A 12,081-nucleotide genomic window follows, 5' to 3' on the forward strand; every position below is an offset into this window, starting at 1 on the left:
TCAATTGTATATAATGTTTACTATGTTCTGGTCACTGCCCTATGACTATAAAGAAAATTTATGAATATAAAGAGGACTTGGATTTGTGACTTACCCTCACGAACTTAAAAACTGGGACAATTGTGATGTAAAGAAATAAGTATAATACTATATAAAACATATAAAGACAATGTGAAATATAAATATATTGTACTGGAAAGAATATAAACACTGCTACCTAGTTTAACAGCAGCAGGCATTTTTGCCTTCCAGAAGTTATCTTTACATCTCAAATTTTAAAAATGAGAAGTGAAGTACATAATTTGCCCCACTGCTGATGGGTTGAATGGGAAAGGCCCCGGGGCCACTGCCCCATCCTCAGCACCTTTGTGGCTGCCACAGCCAGGCAGCTGCTAAGAGCTGGTTACTGAGGAAATGTTAACCGCCTGTCATCAAAGAGGGTCATCTATGCCTTTTGAACTGCTCTTTACAAAATCTCCAGCTTGCTTCCACTTAGCAATGTTATTCAACCACTGGAAGTGAAACTTCAGGAGTACAAAGGATCACTTCTTTTCCTCCTCAGCATTTAACAAGGACATGGGTTGGCTGGGCATGAGGTCAGTATTGCAGGTTTACATAGAGAGTAGAATAGTTTAAAGGAACAGCTCAACACTAAATCTCCTCCATGGAAAATATATTCATCTGGTTTTTTAATTCAAATTTGATTTTTTTCATACTCTTACTTATTTTTTAAAATACATTTCTCATTTCGTCCCAGATTTTTTTATTAAATTGCAAATGGAAATGCTAATGATTTTATAATAAAGTATCATGTAGTACAAAACCAGTTGTGCAATAAAAAATATATATATAAATTAAATTTGAAGATGGTTTCCTGAGAATAGAAACATATTTTAAAGATAAGGCTATACAGTTGTTCCTTTTTTTAAATAAAAATAAGTATTATCCTGCCATACTTGCTTATATAATCTTAGTTGCATTTTTGCCTCAGTACTCCATGTTTTAATAACTAGAGGACTTTACATGAGGGAGAGAATTCCTAGGAAATTTGTTTCACAATTCTATTTATAAGAGAGGATGTGAATAGAATAATAAATATTATATTAGGTCGGAATATGTTATAGGACACTTTGTGAAATGTGCAGAGGTGGAAATCGGTATAGATCAATATCCACATGAGGATTTTATTTTTGGTGTATTTCCTCCTTTATGTTTGTAAATAAATCTTCATTAGTATGTAGATGTGCATTTTATAAATTTGAATGTTTTAAGTATGTATATTTGTTACTGCACTAGTGGGATTTATTTTTCAGTAGCTCAGCCAAGTCTGACTATTTTGACCCCATGGACTGGAGAGGACCAGGTTCTTCTATCCAGGGAATTTTCCAGATAAGCATACCAGAGTAGGGTGCCATTTCCTACTCCATACATTACTGTTCCTGTTCAGTTGCTAAGTCGTGTCTGACTCTCTGCGACGCCATGGACTGCAGCACTCCAGGCCTCCCTGTCCTTCACTTTCTCCTGGAATTTGCCTAAGTTCATGTCCATTGAGTCAGTGATGCTATCCAAACATCTCCATATGTATATATTGCATAACATATATTATATATATGTCCTATGCTCATTAATATAGTCCCTAATATATGTATATATTGATTTGAATTTTGGGCACCATTGGAATTGTTTGCAGAGCTTTTTGGCAGATGTTTCCTGACTAAAGAGAAAATATCAACACAAAGGTGCAGGGAACATGATCATGGGAAGAAGAAAATAAATTAAGTCACCAACTCTTGAGAATTTACTGAGTTCAGTTCAGATGTTTCATCCTGTCCAACTCTTTGTGACCCCATTTCCTGAAGCAAGCCAGGCTTCCCTGTCCTTCAACACATGGAGCTTGCTCAAATTCATATCCATCAAATCAGTTATGCCATCTAACCATCTTATCCTCTGTTGTCCTCTTCTCTTCCTTCTTTCAGTCTTTCCCAGCATCAGGGTCTTTTCCAATGAGTCAGTTCTCCACAACAAGGGGGCAAAATATTGGAGCTTCAGCTTCAGCTTCAGCATCAGTCCTTCCAATGAATGTTCAGGACTGATTTCCTTTAGAATTGACATGTTTGATCTCCTTGAAGTCCGAGGGATTCTCAAGAGTCTTCTTCAATACCACAGTTCAAAAGCATCAATTCTTTGGTACTCAGCTTTCTTTATAGTCCAACTGTCACATCCATACAAGACTACTGGAAAAACCATAGCTTTGACTAGATGGACCATTGTTGGCAAAGTACTGTCTCTGCTTTTTAATATGCTATCTAGATTAGTCATAGCTTTTCTTCCAAGGAGCAAGTATCTTCTAATTTCATAGCTGCATTCACCATCTGCAGTGATTTTGGAACCCAACAAAATAAAATTTCTCACTGTTTCCATTGATTCCTATCTATTTGCCTTGAAATAATGGGAGCAGATGCCATGACTTCGTTTTTTGAATGTTGAGTTTTAAGCCAATTTTTTCACTCTCCTCTTTCACTTTCATCAAGAGGCTTTTTAATTCTTTGCTTCTGCCACAAGGGAGATGCCATCTACATATCTGAGGTTATTGATATTTCTCCCGGCAGTCTTGATTCCAATTGGTGCTTCATCCAGCCCAGTATTTTGCATGACATATTCTGCATATGTTAAATAAGCAGGGTGACAGTATATAGCCTTGTCGTACTCCTTTCCCAATTTGGAACCAGTCTGTTGTTCCAGGTCTGGTTCTAACTGTTGCTTCCTGAACTGCATACAGATTTCTCAGGAGGCAGGTCAGGTGGTCTAGTATACCCATCTCTAAGAATTTTCAACATTTTCTTGTGATCCACACAGTCAAAGGTTTTGGCACAGTCAATAAAGAAGAAGTAAATGTCTTTCAGGAACTCTCTTGCTTTTTCTATGGTACAAAGGAGGTTGACTATTTGACCTCTGGTTCCTCTGCCTTTTCTAAATCCAGCTTAAACAACTGAAAGTTCACAGTTCATGTACTGTTGAAGCCTTGCTTGGAGAATTTTGAGCATTATTTTGCTATCTTGTGAGATGAGTGCAATTGTATGACAGTTTGAACATTCTTTGACTTTGCCTCTCTTTAGTATTGGGATGAAAACTGACCTTTTCCAGTCCTGTGGCCACTGGTGAGTTTTCCAAATATGCTGGCATATTGAGTGCAGAACTTTCACAGCATCATCTTTAGGATTTGAAATACTTCAACTGAAATTCCATCACCTCCTCTAGCTTTGTTTGTAGTGATGCTTCCTAAGGCCCACTTGACTTCCCATTCCAGGATGTCTGACTCTATGTGACTGATCATAAGGTCATGGTTATCTGCATCATTAACTCTGTTAGTCTTTGCCCTGACTCATTTTTACTTCAAGACCAAATTTGCCTGTTTCTTTAGGTATCTCCTCAGTTCAGTTCAGTCGCTCAGTCGTGTCCAACTCTTTGGTACCCCATGAACCGCAGCATGCCAGGCCTCCCTGTCCATCACCAACTCCCGAAGCCTACCCAAACTCATGTCCATTGAGTTGGTGATGCCATCCAACCATCTAATATGTTATTTCTCCACTAATCTCCAGTAGCATATTGGGCACCTACCAACCTGGAGAACTCATCTTTCAGTGTCCTATCTTTTTGCCTTTTCATACGGTTCATGGGTTCTCAAGGCAAGAAGATTGAAGTGGTTTGCCATTCCCTTCTCTAGTGGACTGCATTCTGTCAGACCTCTCCACCATGACCCATGTGTCTTGGGTGGCCCCACATGGCATGGCCTAGTTTCATTAAGTTAGACAAGGTTGTGGTCCATGTGTTCAGATTGGCTAGTTTTCTGTGATTGTGGTTTCAGTCTGTCTGCCCTCTGAGGTATCTCTTGACTTCCTATTTTTGCATTCTAGTTCCCTATGATGAGAAGAACATATTTTTTTGGATGTTATTTCTAGAAGATCTTATAAGTGTTCATAGAACAATTCAACTTCAGCTTCTTTGGCATTAGTGGTTGGGGCATAGTCTTGGATTAATGTGATATTGAATGATTTGCCTTGGAAATAGACAGAGATCATTCTCTCATTTTTGGGATTGCACCCAAATACTACATTTCAGACTCTTTTCTTGACTATGAGGGTTACTCCATTTCTAAGGGAGTCTTGCCCACACTAGTAGATATAATGGGCATCAGAATGAAACCTGCCCATTCCAGTCCATTTTAATTCAGATTCCTAAAATGTCATTGTTCATTCTTGCCATCTCCTGTTTGACCCATTCCAATTTACCTTGATTCATGGACCTAACATTCTAGGTTCCTATGCAATATTGTTCGTTACAACATCAGACTTTACTTCTGTCACCAGCTACATCCACAACTGAGGGTTTCTTTCTCTTTGGATCTTCTCTTCATTCTTTCTGGAGTAATTTCTCCACTCTTCTCCATTAGTATATTGGGCACCTGCCAACCTGGGGAGTCCATCTTTCAAGAGAACAGCATCAGCGTCATCTCTTTTTGCCACTTCCCTAATAGCTCAGCTGTTAAGAATCTGCCTGCAATGCAGGAGCACACACTTCAATTCCTGGGTCAGGAAGATCCGTGGGAGAAGGGATAGGATACCCATTCCGGTATTCCTGGGCTTCCCTTGTGGCTCAGCATTTAAAGAATCTGCCTCTAATGCAGGGGATCTGGGTTCAATTCCTGGGTTGGGAAGATGCCATCAAAAAGTGAAAGGCTAACCACTCCAATATTCTGACCTGGAGAATTTCATGGACTGTACAGTCCAGAGGGTTGCAAAGAGTCACACACAACTGAGCAACTTTCACTTTTCTCATTTACTTACATAAATAACTCATAAGTTGGAAAACCTAAGTGTTCAGTGTATATGACTATTTATTTCCATTTTTAAAGCTAGGTACTAATTCATATATTGTGTTGAAGGACTTGAGAAGTTAAGGACAAGATATAGTAAATCTTTGTTACTAAGCCAGATGACATAATAAATCACAAAATTACAAGAGAGCAAAAATTGTCAACAAGTAATTGGCAAAAAGTCTGAAATAAATTAGGCTGACTAATAAAAATGTTGGAGATGTTCAGTTGTAAGATAACTTAACGATGCTGTACATATTTTTATTTTCTACCCTGGATGTGTCATAGGTTCAGTTCATTCACTCAGTCATGCCTGATTCTTTGTGACCTCATAGATTTTAGCATGCCAGGCTTCCCTGTCCTTCACCAGCTCCTGGAGCTTGCTCAAACCATGTCAATTGAGTCAGTTATGTCATTCAACCATTTTATCCCCTGTCATCCCCTTATCCTCCAGACTTCAATCTTTCCCAGCATCAGGGTCTTTTCCAATGAGTCAGTTCTGTGCAACAGGGGGCCATGATACTGGAGCTTCAGCTTCAGCATCATTTCTTCCAATGAATGTTCAGGAATGATTTCCTTTAGGATTGTCTCCTTGCAGTCCAAGGGACTCTCGGGAGTCTTTTCCAACACCACAGTTCAAAAGCATCAATTCTTTGATGCTTAGGTTTCTTTATAGCCCAACTTTCACATCCATACATGACTACTAGAAAAACCATCTTAGTCTAGTTGGACCTTTGTTGACAAAGTAATGTTAATGTGCTGACTAAGATTGTCATAGCTTTTCTTCCAAGGACCAAGCATGTTTTAATTTCATGGCTGCAGTCACCATCTACAGTGATTTTGAAGTACCAAAAAATAAAGTCTCTCACTGTTTCCCCATCTATTTTCCATGTAGTGATGGGACTGGATGCCATGATTTTTGTTTTTTGAATGTTGAGTTTTAGGCCAGGTTTTTCACTCTCCTCTTTCATTTTCATCAAAAAACTCTTTAGTTCCTCTTCACTTTCTGCCATAAGGGTGGTGTAATCTGCATATCTGAGGTTGTTGATATTTCTTCCAGCAATATTGATTCCAACTTTTGCTTCATCCAGCCTGGCATTTTGCATGATGTACTCTGCATATAAGTTAAATAAGCAGGGTGACAATATGCAGTCTTGACCAATATGAAACCAGGTTGTTATTCCATGTCCAGTTTTAACTGATGCTTCTTGACCGACACACACATTTCTCTGGAGGGTGGTGAGGTTGTCTCATATACCCATCACTTTAAGAAACAAAAGACCTATATATAGAAAACTATAAAACACTGATGAAAGAAATCAAAGAGGACACAAATAGATGGAGAAATATACTGTGTTCATGGATTGGAAGAATCAATATTGTGAAAATGAGTATATTACCCAAAGCAATCTACAGATTCAATGCAATCCCTATCAAGCTACCAACGGTATTCTTCACAGAACTAGGACAAATAATTTCACAATTTGTATGGAAATACAAAAAACCTAGAATAGCCAAAGCAATCTTGAGAAAGAAGAATGGAACTGGAGGAATCAACCTGTCTGACTTCAATCTCTACTACAAAGCCACAGTCATCAAGACAGTATGGTACTGGGACAAAGACAGAAATATAGATCAATGGAACAAAATAGAAAGCTCAGAGATAAATCCACGTGCCTATGGACACTTTATCTTTGACAAAGGAGGCAAGAATATACAATGGAAAAAATAAAACCTCTTTAACAAGTGATGCTGGGAAAACTGGTCAACCACTTGTAAAAGAATGAAACTAGAACACTTTCTAACACCATACACAAAAATAAACTCAAAATGGATTAAAGATCTAAATGTAAGACCAGAAACTATAAAACTCCTAGAGGAGAACATAGGCAAAACACTCTGCGACATAAATCACAGCAAGATCCTCTCTGACGCCCCCCCCCCCCCCCCAGAATATTGGAAATAAAAGCAAAAATAAACAAATGGAACCTAATTAAACTTAAAAGCTTTTGCACAACAAAGGAAACTGTAAGCAAGGTGAAAAGACAGCCCTTAGAATGGGAGAAAATAATAGCAAATGAAGCAACAAAGGATTAATCTCAAAAATATACAAGCAACTCCTGCAGCTCAATTCCAGAAAAATAAATGACCCAATCAAAAAATGGGACAAAGATCTAAACAGACATTTCTCCAAAGAAGACATACAGATGGCTAGCAAACACATGAAAAGATGCTCAACATCACTCATTATCAGAGAAATGGTTCATGTACTTTTGAAGCGTGGCTTGAAGAATTTTGAGTATCACTTTGCTAGAGTATGAGATGAGTGCAATTGTGTGGTAGTTTGAACATTCTTTGACATTGCTTTTTTTGGGGATTGGAATGAAAACGACCTTTTCCAGTCCTGTGGCCATTGCTGAGTTTTCCAACATTTCTGGCATATTGAGTGAAGCAGTTTAACAGCATCATCTTTTAGGATTTGAAAGAGCTCAACTGGAATTCCATCACTTTCACTAGCTTTGTTTGTAGTGATGCTTCCTAGGGTCCACTTGACTTCGCATTCCAGGATGTCTGGTTCTAGGTGAGTGATCACACCATGAGTCAGGAAGATCTTTTTGTATAGTCTATCTGTGTGTTCTTGCCACCTAGTCTTAATATCTTCTACTTCTGTTAGGTCCATACCATTTTTGTCCCTAACTGTGCCCATCTTTGCATGAAATGTTCCCTTGGTATGTCTGATTTTCTTGAAGAGATCTCTAGTCTTTCCCATTCTCTTTTTTCCCTCTATTTCTTTGCATTGATCACTGAGGAAGGCTTTCTTATCTCTCCTTGTTATTTTTTGAAACTCTCCATGCAAATGGTTATATCTTTCTTTTTCTCCTTTGCCTTTAGCTTCTTTTTTTTTAGTTTCTTTTCTTTTCTCAACTATTTTTAAGGCCTCCTCAGACAACCATTTTGCCTTTTTCCATTTCTTTTTCTTGGGGATGGTCTTGATAACTGCTTCTTGTACATGTCATGAACCTACATTGATTGTCTTGTTCTCCAGTGACTCTATCAGGTATAATCCCTTGAATCTATTTGTCACTTCCACTGTATAATTGTGAGGGATTTGATTTAGGCCATACCTGAGTGGTCTAGTGGTTTTCCCTATTTTCTTCAATGTAAGTCTGAATTTTGCCATAAAGAGTTCATGATCTGTGCCACAGTCAACTCCCAGTCTTGTTGTTGCTGACTGTATAGAGCTTCTCCATCCTCAGCTGCAAAGAAGATAATCTGATTTCATATTGACCATTGACCATGGTATTGACCATCTTGTGATAGCCATGTGTATAGTCTTTTTTTCTCTTGTGTTTTGGAAGAGGGTGTTTCCTATGACCAGTGCGTTCTCTTGGCAAAACTCTGTTAGCCTTTCCCCTGCTTCATTTTGTACTCCAAGGCCAAATTTGCCAGTTTTTAAGGTATCTCTTGACTTCCTACTTTTGCGTTCCAGTCCCCTATAATGAAAAGAACAACTTTTTTGGGTGGTAGTTTTAGAAGGTCTGTAGGTCATTCACATAAAATGTGAGACCGTGAACTGAGCATGAGAGATAAATAAGAAACCCGTTTGTTCAGACCAAAGAGAGGGGATTATATCAACATGTCACTCTGTAGCATTTCTTTCTAGAATGTGTGCTCAGTCACTTCACTTGTGTCCTACTCCTTGCAAGCCTATGGATCATAGCTGTCAGGCTTTTCTGTCCATGGGTTTTTTCAAGCAAGAGTGCTAGAGCGTTTACCATGCCTTACTCCAGAAGATTTTCCCAACCCAGGTATTGAATCCATGTCTCTTGTGTCTCCTGCATGCAGGTGGATTCTTTACCCTCAGTGACTGGGAAACCCTTCCTAGAATAGTAAGTGCCAATTTATGCTGGGTGTATTGGCCAAACTGTAATAGAGCATAGCTCTGTATAGACCTTAGCAATGGGACATTATTGTGGGCTATTACCCCGCCCACCCCACCCCATTACCAGGCAGTGGTTACCGAGAAGACCATTAATGGTCTCTTAGTGTTTCCCAAGTGCCTGCAGTGGTAAAGAATCTGCCTGCCAATGTAGGAGGCACAGGGTATATGAGTTTGATCCCTCGGTCAGGAAGATTTCCTGGAATAGGAAATGACAATCCACTCCAATATTCTTGCCTAGAAAATTCTATGGACAGAGGAGCCTGGCAGACTACAGTCCGTGGGGTCACATAGAGTTGGACACGAGTGAGCCTTAATGCGTGTCTTACAGCTATTGGTCAGGGCCACCATGGGCCCTGCCCCCAAATGAGCAACTTTCAATGAGCAAACATTGGTGATCCTGCTCAACCATTGGTCAGCATGGCAATGGGCTTCTCCCCCAAGTGAGCAACTGTCTGTTAGCAACTGTTAGGGGTTCCATTCAGTAGTCAGCAGAGTGGTGATGGTCAGCAAGAGGAGAATGAGGTCAGAGGTGGATCCCGGCCTTCTCCTCATGGCCCTCCAGCTTATCTAGCCTTAGGCAAGTGGGTGAGCTGGGGGCCCAGGTTACAGGTGGAGGGCTGTGTCCTGCTGGTCTCCAGAACCCTCATCAAGGCCACCCACTGGCCAGGCCCAGGCCTTGTGACTCCCCCATCCCCATCTCTGCCTCCTCATGGCAGCAGCCATCTGCTTGGGACACTTTCTGTGGGACTAGCCCACTTCCACACACCCCAGTTCCCTGACATATGGGCAACCTAGGGGCCTGAAGGCCAGTTGGGCTGGGCGCCCGTCTCCCTCAGCAATGACATCTGAGCAGGGTCTGAAGACCTGGCCCTGAGTGTGCTGCCAGCTGAGCTCTGCCTTCTCTCAGCAGGACCAAACCTTGGAGGGGAAAGTCATGCCTTGAGACCTGCCCTTTCTTGTCTGGACAGAGGATAACACTTGTTCAAGATTTATAAGAACGTGTTACCTGACCATGACCTGACCTCCAGAACAAGGGATCTGACACCAAGATTTTTACAACCACTTCTCATGGCCCTCTCTCCTCTCTCCTTGAAAAGGGTTTTGCTGAGAGTTTGAGATGTTTTAATGCACAAGCCACCCCTCTCCTTGCATGGTCCTCAGTAAACATTTCTCTGCTCTACACTCTGATATTTTGGTATTATTTCACCTCACTGTGTATATGTATACCAGCCCATAAACATGCATTTTGGTGACAAAACTAAGTCCTATAATAAATACTTAAGCCGTTATCTATAGTAAAAACTAAGCATATTCCAACTTCATGAATAGTTTTCCTATTCAAACATGCTGAAATTAACTCCTATACATTTTTGAATTTATTAAGTATATTTTGAATTTTACACTCATTTTTTTCTACTTGTTTGAACATTGGCTTTATTTTCAAATATGAAGGAATAGGCTTAAAAACTAAAAAGTATGGCTAATAAGAGTTTTTAACAACCAAAATGAGGAACTTTGTATCTTCTAATACCATAAAGATCTTATACAGGAGCCATATATGCCCCTATTTAAGTCTGACTCCTTGAAAATATTGAAGAATTGTTTGTACTTTTTTCCTCTTAAAGTTAACACTGATGCAAGTCATCAAAGTAAGGAAACCCATCTCAACATTAACAATTTACTGGTAGAATGACCACAGCTAATCATATTCATATTGGGTACCCTATTAAAAAATAATGAGAAAATGACTTTGGGAACAAAACCCAGTGAATAAAGCATTTTCTGAGCCAGCTGTATGGAGGTGTTTAAAAATAACTAGGAGATTCTGGGCAGATGGATATTATAGCATAGTTTTCTAAATCCTGATAAAAAGCAGGAAAGCAGTTATATATCCACAATATAAAACATATGAATACTATTTTTGCAGCAAAATTCAGAGATGAGTTGTCCCCACAAATCTCAAAACTGAACAAAGGCAAACAGATGCAAAAATTTCATGTTAATACTATATTTGCAGAGAAAACACAGTGGAACTCAGTACAGCATGTGAAAGTACTAGTTCCACATGATTTGATCTATACCATTACAAGAACTCTCAAAATTGACCAGCTAACCATGTATTTTAGAATCAGATAGCACACTGAAAAGAAATTACTGGGCATGGCACAAAAATAAGCAATGTAGAGACCAAAAAGGGAAAAAAGAGGGGAAAGGTCCAGATAAAAGTGCAGGAGGGAAGCTGGCCCAGGAAAGCAAAGCCAAGCCACCATATTTGTGAACACTATGGCAAAACCAGAACAACAGAATCTGGAGCTCTGTGTCATTAGAAAATTCATCCTGAAGCATACCTGCTTCAGCTTAGGAATAGTTCACATAAAAATCAGTTAAGAAGTGGGCTTTAATTCCATATGGAGACACAGGAGATGTGGGTTCACTCCCTAGGTGGGGAAGATACCCCAGAGGAGGAAATGGCAACTCACTCCTGTATTCTTGCCTGGAGAATCCCATGGACAGAGGAGCCTGGTCGATTGTAGTTCATGGGGTTGCAAAGACTGAGAGACTGAGGGTGGAAACTTACTATAAGGGGGTAGGAGGGGAAATAAAACCCAGAAAAACATACTTTCACAAAATGAAAGCAGTGCAAAAAGACTTGCTCACAGAATTTATCATAACTGTAGCTTTTTAAATTTCATGCATGTTTACATAAGACTTGAACATAAAATTTTCATAATAGCTTTCTAAAAGGCACACTCAAATGCCTATTAACTCATGAATGGATAAACACATTTTGGTATAGTCTACAATGGAATCAGTCAAATTGATTGCATTCTTTGCAGCTGAAGATGGAGAAGCTGTATACAGTCAGCAAAAACAAAACTTGGAGCTGACTGTGGCTCAGATCATCAGGTTTTCATAGCAAAATTCAGACTAAAAAAAAAAAAAAAAAAACTAAGAAAAACAATTGGCCAGCCAGGTATGACTTAAATCAAATACCATATAAATTTGCAGTAGAGGTAACAAATAGATTGAAGGGACTAGATCTAGTTAACAGTGTGCCTGAAGAACTGTGGACAGAGGACCATAATATTGTACAGGAGGCAGCAAACAAAACCATCCCTAAGAAAAAGAAAAAACTATGGGGGATTAATGACATAATGGCGACCTCCTTTAAAAGGTCCCATGCAGGCACTGCTGCGCTCAGTGCCCTCTACGTGCAACAGGACACCGCCAACCCACGCCTCCACCGGAGACTCCTGGACACTCA

General features: G+C 39.6%; 1 long non-coding RNA gene across 1 annotated transcript in view; it reads left to right on the forward strand.

Moving 5' to 3' along the window:
- Nucleotides 1–9,967, forward strand: part of LOC122708255 — a 150,958-nt gene extending 140,991 nt beyond the window's left edge. The window contains exon 3 of the long non-coding RNA XR_006345077.1: nucleotides 9,727–9,967. This is a non-coding gene — a long non-coding RNA (uncharacterized LOC122708255). The remainder of the gene's footprint in view (nucleotides 1–9,726) is intronic.
- The last annotated feature ends 2,114 nt before the right edge of the window (nucleotides 9,968–12,081 follow it).

This window comes from Cervus elaphus, chromosome 14 (genome assembly GCF_910594005.1).
Source record: "Cervus elaphus chromosome 14, mCerEla1.1, whole genome shotgun sequence".
Lineage (NCBI taxonomy): Eukaryota > Metazoa > Chordata > Mammalia > Artiodactyla > Cervidae > Cervus > Cervus elaphus.